The sequence below is a fragment of the Diadema setosum genome, chromosome 2 (assembly GCF_964275005.1).
Source record: "Diadema setosum chromosome 2, eeDiaSeto1, whole genome shotgun sequence".
Classification (NCBI taxonomy): Eukaryota; Metazoa; Echinodermata; class Echinoidea; order Diadematoida; family Diadematidae; genus Diadema; species Diadema setosum.
Window position 1 is genome coordinate 45,936,848 of NC_092686.1, and position 12,621 is coordinate 45,949,468.

Below are 12,621 nucleotides of genomic sequence, written 5' to 3' on the forward strand. Positions count from 1 at the left end.
ATTATATACTGCCATACACAAAAATTGGAAAATAGAATTTTGCTACCAATACTAATGTTATGTGAAAATATGTAATACATTGAAATATGTTGTGTTAAATTTGCTTGATTTTACTCTTTTGCACTCAGGTCAATTAAATGATTGAGTGACATTTCTCAGGAAGGAGAAGTGGGTTTGCTTACAGCTTCTCCAGTGTGAACATATCACGAGATGTGGTTCTACCTTAAATCTAAATGTACAATCTAGTTGTAATGGGTCTGTGTGTATGAGGTGGTTCTATCTGAAGTGGGTAAGGATCACCCAATTACAATAGGCTTAAAATATCTGTGAAGTGGAGCAGGAAGGAAGCACAGGAAGGCAATAATAACCCCATTCCACAGATTTTTTTTTCTCTCATTGGTCACTCACTGTCCGAAGCAAAGTTTTTTGCCTCCACCTATTCACCAAAGTGTATCAAATCACACTGATGAATCCGACTTGTGTTGGTCAACCATCGGGTCAGTGTTAGACATGTTGGGTGTGATTCAATGAAGGAACTAAAAGCTCGAGCTTGGTTCGGCATCGGATGCCATTTCCAGTAGCGAGTCCAGTCAGTGTCGGATAAGTGTCCAGTCAGGTGTGTCCAGCTGACGTCCTATGTGGCAGTCTGTTGAGTTTCTGATGATTGAACAGTCATCGGACAGGTTAACTTCAGTCAAAGTTCTTGGACTCTCTTCTGGTACTGGTATCACCATTGGTGAGTATTGGTGTGAGTCTCTACAACTGCAGCTCTAACTTATCAGTTCATAATGTCATCGAAGCTCATCAGAACGTCAAAATTTTCACATTTTGAGGACCATATGAGCCTCCGAAGGTCAGTGGAATGGGGTCGTAATGGTCACACAATTAAGTCTGCATTTTGAGGAACATCACACGACCAAAAATCTCGAGAAAGGGGGTTACATACAAAGAGTGGAAACTAAAGGAAGCAGAGCTCTCCAAACAATCTACTGTACCTGACTAAAGGCAACTTTTTTTTATATTCATTAAGTGAAACTGTATTGATATCGACTCAACTCAATGTGTGGCAAGCTCAATTTTTTTTCTCTCTATCTCTCTGAAATACATGTTCATACAAAATAAAAAACAGATAGTTTGTGTCATTACAGTATCTGTCCTTCATCAAAGATTAAGAATAATTCAGATTTAAACATGTTTCTGTACCAGTAGATAACAGTTGTGTAGGAAATGTAGCATTCCAACTCAGAAACTAAACATGAATGCTGATACATACACGTAGATGGTGTTTGTGCTAAATCACTTCTAGACACGTACTGTACATTGAATTTCTCAGTATGTAATAAATGTCATCAATTCACCTAGCTTGTGTCTTCTTTGGTTTGGGATGATTTTTGACTAAAAAAAAAGAAAGAACATTTTTGAAACAATTCATTTCTTTTCAAAGAAAAATGCACTTTAGCCAATTCTTTAAAAAGTGTTCCAATTGTACATACTAATATAGTTTGTACTGTATATGTACTGCTATATGCTTGATTCCAACCCTTGCCTGATTTAATTTCAACCAAACAGGCTAAAAACATCCTGTCTAGAGGTGGATTAATGCATTTCACTCCAGGAATAAACACTGGGCACAGAAAACATGATGGTCCCAAGCACCCACAGTAAACAATCGAGTGCAAAGCTCTCCTCGCAAAAGCGCTTACAGCCTGCGCACTTGAGGCCAAACCTGGAGGGAGATGAAAATAAATTACCAGGGCCATGGTGAAGGCATGTTTACAAAGTGCAGCATGGCACTCAACTTGATCAAAACAAATGTCCTAAGAAAACAAAGCTTGATAATTGAGGAACATCACACACATCCCATGCACGGGGCCGCGCCAGGGCTTCAAGCTGTTCCAATTGCCTCCACCACTTCCTGTGTACATGTAGTTCACCTAAGTCATGAATACCAATACAAAGGTCAGAAAGTACTTCATACCTACCCCATCCCCATCCTTTTGAAACTGCATGACATTATGCATGACACACACACACAAACACACACACACAAACACACAAAGAAATCCAAAATCAATTACGAGTACAATGTTCGTGTATACTATTAATATACTATTAATATTACTAATTCCACACTATAGCACATTCCACAAGAACATGTTAATGTGAAATTTTGCTCACATTTTTTTTTTTTTTTTGTCCATCAGCACAGCTGGAAATAGAATGCATAATTTGTCAGTGTTCATGTGTGATTACAATATGTAGAGTGTGTTGATTAGACAGTAAGAAGTGCAATTAATTTGTAAATGGAGTTTGTTAACATTCTTGTTACTGTCCTTTGTGCGAACACAAATAAGTCAGGGAGACTATATGTACATTGTAAATACACGTACATAATGTACTGGTACCTTTGTGGGAAATACTGTCTGTTCTATTCAGCACAAACTACAGTAGCATTACATTGTAAATGTAGATGATTCTAAGACAGTAGCTACTTGTATGTCATCCACATGATGATCATAAACAAACCATAAAGGCTGCCTGTAACTCTCATTACATCGTCGCCTTCAAGCGAGATGATGGTTGCATTGCCATTATGATGATTTATGACGGAACTGGCAATGACAAAAGACAATAAAGATGAACACAGCAAATGTTCCCTGGTCTCTGGGCCTCTGACTCTGAGCGAATCTCAGCCCACAGGATTCTACAGCACATATTCAGATTCTGTTTGCATTGGTGTCAACCTGCCACCACTGTGCAAAGCTTGGCTGGGTGAATCATCAATACCCAGTGACACGGCTCCGATGCACCCACAATGAGACCACACACCTGAATCACACCATCTACTGTGTCAAGACAACAGATATATGGTCAATTTCATTGGAGTACCAACAAAATGAAATCACTGGTGGTTTCAAGGATCACCAATTCTCCCACAGAGGATGAAGAGAGTATTCATCATTTGTAAAAATCACTGAAGAAATGAGATCTACAAGAATTTGTTGCACAGCTCAGTGAATGATTAGAAATGATGCAGTTGACATCTTAACTACATAAGCAATAGTTTCAGTTTTGGTTTTCTCTTGACAATATTAACACTTGTGTCTTAAAATGTGACAACATACACTGTACAGTAAATAAATCATCTTTTATGAGGGTAGCTAAATCATTTATTTTTCTGGTTCCTGTATCTTGGGATAGTTGCAAAGTTTGAACACTACAATACCTTGAAAGAATCTAATTTTCTTGATAAACTGTAGCATGCAATGTACAAACACAACACAAACTCACAGCATGACAGCATTTCACAGACAGATGATTCCAGTATGCATTTGAATGATCTGACCAACTTCTTAGACATCTATACGTATAAGTTCATTTTAATTCACTCAAGGATTAGCAATATCAGAAAGGTACTGTATAAAGTTACATTGTTATTGAGCATAAGGATAGATACATACATTGTATGTGTTAAAGTACAATTGTAGGCCTCCTTGCGGTTTGGAAACTTAAAGCTAGAAAACAAAGCATGAAACTGAAAGGATAAATTTAATTGATGATGCATCTAGAAGTATTAAAACCAATTTGTAATCTTAAAACTAACAATCTCCCTGTAGTGAATAAGTATTGTCTTTTTTTTTTTAATTCCACCATAGCAGATGCCGAAAGGCTGAAACCTGTCAAGAAATCTGGTTGAGAACATTGTGTGGGTGCGATATGAAGTATTTCACGACAGCATTTTCAATGTGACATTGTGTACACAAGTAGCATCTCTCATAATCCTTTTTGAAGCTGCAATACACTGTATGTTCTTTTATACATTCCTTCAACATCTATATCAAATGGAGCCCTCTGTTGACAGCGTCCCAGGGTGTGTTATTCACATGCCAACACATAGTCGTGACATATAAATGATATTGCACAATGTTGAAAAGGAGGAGGGGGGGGGGGGTAATTCTGCTTTATAATGCAAAGCTGAACCTTGCATTAGATTATATGCACAGTCTGAGGCTGGATTCAACAGATTCACTCACCACAGCTAAATGTACAGCTGTACTGTACATGAAGTCTACATGATGTTACCCATTGTTAAAGCCACCATGACATCTTGAAATTAGATTGTTGTGTTAAAGGGATGGTACAGTGTACTGGAGGAGATGAAGATTAGGCTTTTAACATTTTGCAAGATACCAAGAAACTACTTATGGAATAATACAAAGCATACCATTCTAGTCTACGAGGAATTTTAAGTTTATAAGATGAAAATTGATTTTAGAATGGCTGAGACATCCAAAAACAAAGTATAACGATGCCATCCTAATAAGAGGTGGGTCAAAACTTTTATTAGGATTGCTCTGTTTTGGATATCTCAGCCATTTCAAAACAAATTTCCATCAAATAAATGTTGAATCCCTCTTGGAATTGCATTCTCTTTCATGTTTCATATTGCAGGTTTCTCATTATCTCCCACCCAAAAATTTTACAAACCTGAAGTTACATTGTAGGTCTCAACCCAAACTACACAATCCCTTTAAATGCTTTACTACAGACAATTCAATGGCATCTCTTCTTGTGTCCCAGACAATTTCATAAACGTTGTACATGTAATATTTGCATAATCAAGAACAAGTGCCGGGGAAATTTTTCTATAGTACAAGAATTAAGACAGGAGGCCACTTGTAGTGCAGGACAGTAAGTAGGCTCTGTAAAGTTCCCATATTCCCACCTTCTTCATGTACAGACTGTACAAGGCACTTGATATCAATGCTCTAGAATTTCCCTCCTACTGTGGGTATACCATGTTCCAAGTTCTTCACTTCCCAACCATACTGTTAGTGTCTTTACACTTAACAGTAGAGGTAACGCAGGTTCAACATGTGTAAATTATGTGTATTATCTACTGTATGCTACCATAGAACCTGAATGCAATACAGTCTACATGTAATTCTACAATTTTGTGCATGTACAATGTACATGTATCCAGACTAGACAGATACAGTTTACCCATTGAGGACAAGTCTTGAGTATACTCGGGCAGTGTCTATACAATGGGAAATGTGTGTTGTAGCAAAATCAGTCCGTCCTCAACGGGTTAACATACAACCTGGAATTGGGATAGACCATGTTTCTGCTGTGTCCCAGAGACTAAATGATCTCATTACTGTATATTGTATGCTAAGAAGTCCCTTTTAGAATCAGAATATCACATCTAGATACTTCCAACCAGTGGATGAGTTTACCAAATTTAGACCAGGATGAAAGAATCTAACAAAACATAAAACAGGAAAAATTCTACAATATGACAACAAAGTCTATCTTGTACAGTCCCCATTAAAACAAACTATACAGCACACAGTTGAACTGAGATTCACTAATCTGTTTGCCAACCACTTTATAATTTGATATGGGAAAGTCATTTAAATCTCTAGTATGATCAAGAAATATAATCATAAAACAGCCTAATTTGATGGATAACATACAGTTAGTCACTACGCAGCCAGGTCCGTATGCTAGTCGTACGCTACGTGCAAATGAATGAGGCAATCTCACACACCTGCACACAACAAATGGAGGTCAAGCAGGGTCACACTTTCGCGGCTCACTCATAAAGTGCACAATAAAAATGCATTTTCAAAGCTTTGCAGTTGTTTATAAGAAAATTTACAAAACTGTTGTAGTTTAAAAGTACAGATAGTGCTCTGCGTTCTTCGTGTATGATCAAATAGAGCTCGCCCTGCTCACCAGCTGAGCTAAAAGTTGTATTGTTGACTCATTGTTAAGTGTCAATCAAATAGCGCCGCTGCTGTTTGAATTTTTACAGTTACTATGCTAAATGCAATAGCGAGAATTAGTTGCAACAATGTAATACAATACTAAACTCTTGTAAGTACAGTGTATAGTAAATTCATAAATAAACAAAAAAAAAACACAAAAACTAGCAATAGAGCTACGTTATGTAACTACTGCATGTAGAACACAGTACATGTACATACAACTTACAAGATGTCGACAATAATGAGAGCAACCTTGGCAGGGAACTGTTGAGAGTCAACATACAGTTGTGTACAATGTACAGACTGTATTAAATCTACAAAATTGCAAGTGATTTCTCATGTTTCATACATTTGTGGGAAGGCAAATTCTGAAAGCGAGACACTCAAAATGTTTCCCTTTTTGGTAATCACCATGAACTTATGAGTGGATATACACAGGAACTGGGCCAGATCTACCTAGCTTCCTCTGTGATTTGATATGGAGAAAGGAACACTCGGATGACATCCAGGTGTGTGTGCCCAGGGCAGAAATTACTAGGCATGTAGAGTACACTTGCCATTACAAACGTCAATATGACTCCGACCATGGACCTACTGTAGCACATAATTTTCTTCATGAAATCACAAAAGATTTAAGGCCTCCATCAACTGGATTGACCACTACATGATAATGCAAGCCTGCTCTGTTAGCTGGGAGGAGTTACTGTAACTACAAAGTACCTGGTAATCAACCTTATTGTATGTCAACATGACTACACGATCATTGTGTAGACCCTGAAGTAGTAGAACACTCTACTTCCTATAGCAGTGAGAATCTCTCAAATGAACAGAGTGATGTAGAAACATCCATAGAACTTTACAGGCTACCTTGGCAATATCTGACAAATATCTAGGCAGAATACACTATCCCCCAATAAGGAAGTCATGCTTCGCTTACCAATGACAGAATTGACAGGTTCCCTAATAAAATAGAATCTATTTGGAACAACCACAAAATACTCCATCACTACATAGTACATGAATGCAAAACTCCATGATGCATGTCCCACACGAACTAGGTGTTATCACAGCCCTGTCGCTGTACAGAAGCCGTACCGTGCTTCGCACAGAGTCTGGTCGACCCAGTCCTGCAACTACATGTAGCTTAGGCTGCGTTCACATAGAAGTATACTATTCGGGTATTCGGGCTCATTTTTCGAGGGCACACGAATAGCTTGAATCGAACGATAGGATTTCCTCACACCGGTTCACATAGGAGGGCACTATTCGAAAGTACCGAATAGCTGCGAAAAGTATAGCAAAGTGGGAATCGAACTTGTTCGATTTTCTTGCAGCGTATACCGTCTCTCGTTTATGAAATAATGACAATTTTGGTCTGGATTTGCCCTTTAGCAAAAATAAGCATGTAGACTGACATTCTGATGCAGTTTAGAAATTGTTAATAAGATTTGCTAGGATGTAGGAGGAAGAAATCCTCACTGCATGGGATGGTGAGTTGACGGTGCGGGTGATGGTGTATTCGGGGCCCGAATAGCGAATACCGAATACCGAATACTTCTATGTGAACGCAGCCTTATGGGATAAGCGAAGATAGATGACCTACATCACATGCTCACAGATAGATGCAAAATGAGCATACATAAGACCCATTATCCAATGCTCTGTGTGTCAGTGCACAGCAGATACGACTTACAAGGCAATAGGGAAATGTACTATGCAGGACACAAAAATTTTACTGGAATATCATAATTAATTGGGGGAAAATCGTGATATTGGCCCCACCGCAGTGCGCACACATCCATTCAAATAGCAAGCAAGGTTAGGTTAGGTTTAGGGCTAGGCTAGGGTTGTATTTATGGTTAAATTAGTCGAGAGACATTAGGAAGTCCTTTTTAAAATGAAATAGAGAAACAACAGGAAAAAGAAAAGAAGGTGGGGCCACATTCACAAGCATTAAATACTGACTGTGAAGAAAGCCCCACCGCTGTGGCTGTGTGCCACGCTGTGTACCACTGAACGCCACAAAGTGGTTCACGAGTATAACAGGAAAGCCGCCGTACTATTAGTACAGACAGGCAGCAGCACGCGCAGCAGCACCAGCAGGGCCTATTTCACGAGTATGCCATTAATTGCCTCTGTGCTCTGGTCTTAAAAATTAGGATAGGACTTTATAACACAAGCCGGCCGTAATTTGACCACAACGTCGAAAATACACGCCAGTCAAACCTTGGTGCAGGTGCCGTATAAATTTAGAGTCTACTATAATTTAGAGTTTAAATGCATCTCAATAGACGTACAGTCAAAGTGCATACTTTCCGTCCCAGTTCTCTTGCCACGCCACTGACAGAAATATCTGTAACTGCTAGATAAAGCCGTGAGTGAAATTTACTCAGTTCAGATTTCTTCCAACAATAAATTTGTAAACAGAACAGTCAAACATCTTGTCCTTAATTAAATAGGATGGTTCCAGCTCGGGTGTGCCCATGATCAGGTCATCAGTACTTTATCAGGCATCTTTTAATATAGCCTGACCAGACCGCTGTGCACAGCACAACAGTCTGACATGTACTAGTGTTTAAACGTACGTAAACGACTGTCGCTTTTGACGGCAAGACCACAAAAATGTCTTTTATTTTGTTTGATTTGAACAGTAATACCACCCACCTATATCGTATGTTGCTGATGGTCGAGTTCAATTTGGTGTTTTGTTGGTATCCAAACCTTATTGTTGAATTTTTCGGAGTAGATTATGCGATGATTCACAAAATTAACGAACAGCCACGAACGCTCAACCCGAGATACCGTGTTAGCATTTTACGTACGCCCGTGCGTTTCGTGTGTTACGTAAAGCTTGTCGTCTTCTACCATGTATTTCCGCGCGTGCTGCTCTCATGATATGACATCACTCCGACTACCTCCGACTACCTACGTTGTAGCATAGGAGAGTGATTGCCATTCAATAACACGCAGAAGATGAGGAGTGAAGCAATACGGACGCTCACAGACCTGATTTTAAGGACGGATTTCGGTAGGTTTTTGATGTAATTAAAAAAAAATACGCATACCGATTATTGGATGATTATCATAGATTACGGGGATTCCTTATATTTTAGTTTTCCACGATTCAAAAAGATATTCATGAAGGAGTCGCACAACCACCACTGAAAAATGACAACGTCTGCGAAGGAGTACACGTGCAGCGCTGTCGCAAAGCGACAGCGGCTGCGTGTAGTTACTTTTAATATAACTATACACAGCCCAGTCGCTGTACGTAGGTACGTCGATGCACAGCGTACTTACAGCGTCTGGTCGGGCTACTTTTAATACTGTCATAGTGTCAAAAAAAAAAAAAGCAAACAAACTGCCATGAATACGACTCCATTATTACACTATAACTAACGTTAATCTAATTTACAGTTTCCAAGAAAAGACTCTGTACGGGCGTGTCGAAGTCGCCCAAGATGTCATTTTAGATTTAGACAATATTTCACACAAAACAGTAAGCCCACAGTCGCGTTAAAAATACTCGTCACATGAGGTAGCTACATGTACATACCGGTAACATATTTTAATAGTAAATTACAGTGTCTACTGCAGACTTCTCCAGCCGCTGTGCTGCTAGCTGGCTGCCGACATACCCAGATGGAAATGAATGGGTCGTACGGCTACGGCCATACGGGTTTAACGTTACGATTAAATCTACTGTACAATCCAGACAAATATGCGTAGTACAGTACGTAGGTAGGCCCACCAGGCAGGCCAGCACCAAACAAAATGACCGAAAAACGATTGGTACAGACCTCTCCTACACCATCCCGCTGCTTCCTCTACATTATTTCAAAATAACTTCGAAGCTCAGTCACACTCTCAAGTTTGCACTCCTTAATTTTGGGGATATAATGTTGTTTTATGCTTACCTGACTGTTCTAGAATTCCTATCGTCAATTGTGCAATCTCCGCAACAACACCCGACCGGTCGCGGCGGGCGTACACTGCACTAGCACTACGAGTATGCAAAATTCTATTGGTATCTTACTGTTGCGTGTGTGTAGTTCGGTATCCGTACCGTGTATAATGTAACATCGCAGGCAGAGCTAGCTGCCATGAATCGATGCCGAAATGCCAACGGGTCTTTTGTTGTTTGTCAAGCTCGAACAACACGTCTGTCTCGCTGGCTGCTGGGCTGGCCGAGTCCGCCTACGGTACTAACTTTTTAGGAGCGCGCCATCTTTAGCTAAATACGTGAACAGTGTTTTACCCGACTGCGTCCTATAGTCTCAACAGCTATATTACTAGAAGTACAAAGGCCTACTCTTATTTTGTTTGTTCCGGTATATTATATTTGATTCCCAACGGACCTTTCCCGTAGCTGTCATCGAAATCTGTTCCTACTTCTTCAGTATTAAATCAACTAGCATACCAACAAACAAACATGCAAAAGCCGGTAAAAACATGAGCTCCTTATTGGCGGTGGTAAAATAGAAAAGAAAAATAAATTGTTGGCTTTCACTTCAAAGTATCATTTCCTTCTAGATTCCGGAAAAGCTGAAGTATAGAATAGAAAACCTTTGTTGGATATTGGTATGGGTAGTGAGTACGGTTATCATTTTATTGGAAGGATATAAATGACCTACCCAACATTTTCATCAGGCTGTTCATATTTCATCCACATGATGAGATAATAAATGTGGCAAAAGCCTCGGGATCGGCATTATCAAATACGAACTTAGAAGAATAGATGTAAAGATATCCTATGGTTAAATACCTATAAATTTGTAAGATTGTTATTCGACTGACAGATTGTTGAATATTTTTATGGATAAACTGATTGATTTACAGATTGACAGCGACAGTATTTCCATTGAGACCCCAAAGTTCACGTGCATTTAATTCGACGTTGCTGCATGCCAGTGTGGTTAGATTCTTCTTCTTCTTCTTCCGATTAAGTCTCCCTCCTTCAATAGACTGAAGATTCTTGCAGACTGTACTATTTACATTATAATACAATTTATTTACAGATATTTACAAGCACATATAAAATTTGACGAAAATAACTAGCCACTGTGATCGACCGTTAGACGGTTTCGAAATGATCCCACAGATGGCGCTGAAACAATTTCTGACGACAGGGAATTCCAGTTCCTTACAGTTCTTGGAAAGAACGAATGGCGATGCGATTCAGCAAGATTGAGTATGGTACCTGATAGGAGTGTGGTTGCGAGGCTCTCGTCAACTGAATAGCCTGTTTAATAATATAGTCCTGTGCTGAAAGAGGAGTAAGATTATTGTGTATTTTGTACATCATAATTAGCCTGTCATTTATAGATACGACTTTCAATTTCAGGCCAAACTGATCACATATAAAAAGACACAACATAGATAATGAAACGACTGCAACAAAAGGTTTAGGATTCATTTCTTCTTCTTTTTTTTTTAGTCAATAATAGGAAAGAGCTTGAGATAAGAGGCATGCATATATCATGGCCAAAGAACTTGAAGTTGTTGGCGGTTGCTGTGTATGCTCAGCATGCGGATATAAATACTTATATGTTTTATCGAAATGCAGTAACTACGGAAAAAAAGAAACTTTCCCTATAGATAACCATTTTTTCCATCCATCTTACATCTTATTCCACTTATCCCATTCTAAGGCTTCTATAAACGATCATGCATGGTTCTGCCGTTTTGGCACTGGCATACATTGTATAATGTTTCCTCGAAAACATGTTTTGTGCATTCTTTGGCCAGGTGAATATATAAACAGGATATGAATTAATAAGGGAGCCACTGCCTGACTGAAACCCCAATGTCAGTATGCAGCATAGTCTGGCTTCAAGACGCTATCGTTTACAAAATATGCAGCAATATGCAGTAATAATGTGCTTATACCAATAAGAACGAACCCGCCTACCCCTCCCCCCCCCCAAAAAAAAGGAAAATGGTAACAACAATATTAATCATCAGCTATAAAAATGCTGGGGTTTTTTTTCGAATGAAAACGGCACTTATAGCAACAAGAAAAAGAACTATTATATCAATAGAAGAAGTAACAGCAATTTAAAATGAGTCGGATTGACTTTTCCCTTTTAATTATGATTGCATGAGAGTCTGAAATATGATGTTAATTTGTAATTTTATCATACCATCAGGGGACAAACAAAAACCACAAATGAATATATAATGACAGCAGGGGAGGATCCAGGAATCCCGTAAAGAGGGGGCGCGTTTACAAAATTAAAGGGGGCGCACGTACCCCTCCCCCATTTTTTCTTTTTATTTCTTTTGTTTCAACATATATAATAAAGGGGGGGGGGCATGCGCCGGTTGCGGTTCCCCTGGATCCGCCACTGTGACAGCATAACGGGCCACGCAAGGGGTGTACCGTTCTGGTGTTGCTGTTGCTGTTGTTGTTGTTGTTGTTGTCGTCGTCGTTGTCGACGTCGTTTATTGCTTTTCTTTCACAATCATTCTGTGGAAAGTTTGTCATGATCTTTTTTTCTCCTCTCATGTTTGTTTGTTTTGTTTTTAAATGGCATCGGCCCTGAAATGTTTATCCCACCTTTACTGTTAAGTTTCACATGCTCTTGGAAGCTGACAGTCATTCTGGAAGCAGTGTGCCATATACAAGTGAGATAATGGTGACACCATCGTCACCACCCACCAGCCTCCTTTACTAACTTGTTGACAATTTTTTTTTTTTACTATGTTTATTTCCTTTTCGTACAAGCAAAATTTATTTCAAGATGAAAAGCAGATGTTTCGGCCCTATTCGTTAATCTATCGACCCCCCCCCCCAAAAAAAAAAAGAAGTCCCCACAAAAACATAGGCCCTCATGGGAGCTAGACT

The 12,621-nt window shown here is 39.2% G+C and overlaps 1 protein-coding gene across 1 annotated transcript in view; it reads right to left on the reverse strand.

Moving 5' to 3' along the window:
- Window positions 1-9,794, reverse strand: part of LOC140246056 (cyclin-dependent kinase 17-like) — a 96,391-nt gene extending 86,597 nt beyond the window's left edge. The window contains exon 1 of the mRNA XM_072325501.1: window positions 9,692-9,794. The gene's annotated coding sequence lies outside the window, so the exon portion shown is untranslated. The remainder of the gene's footprint in view (window positions 1-9,691) is intronic.
- Between the last annotated feature and the right edge of the window lie 2,827 nt (window positions 9,795-12,621).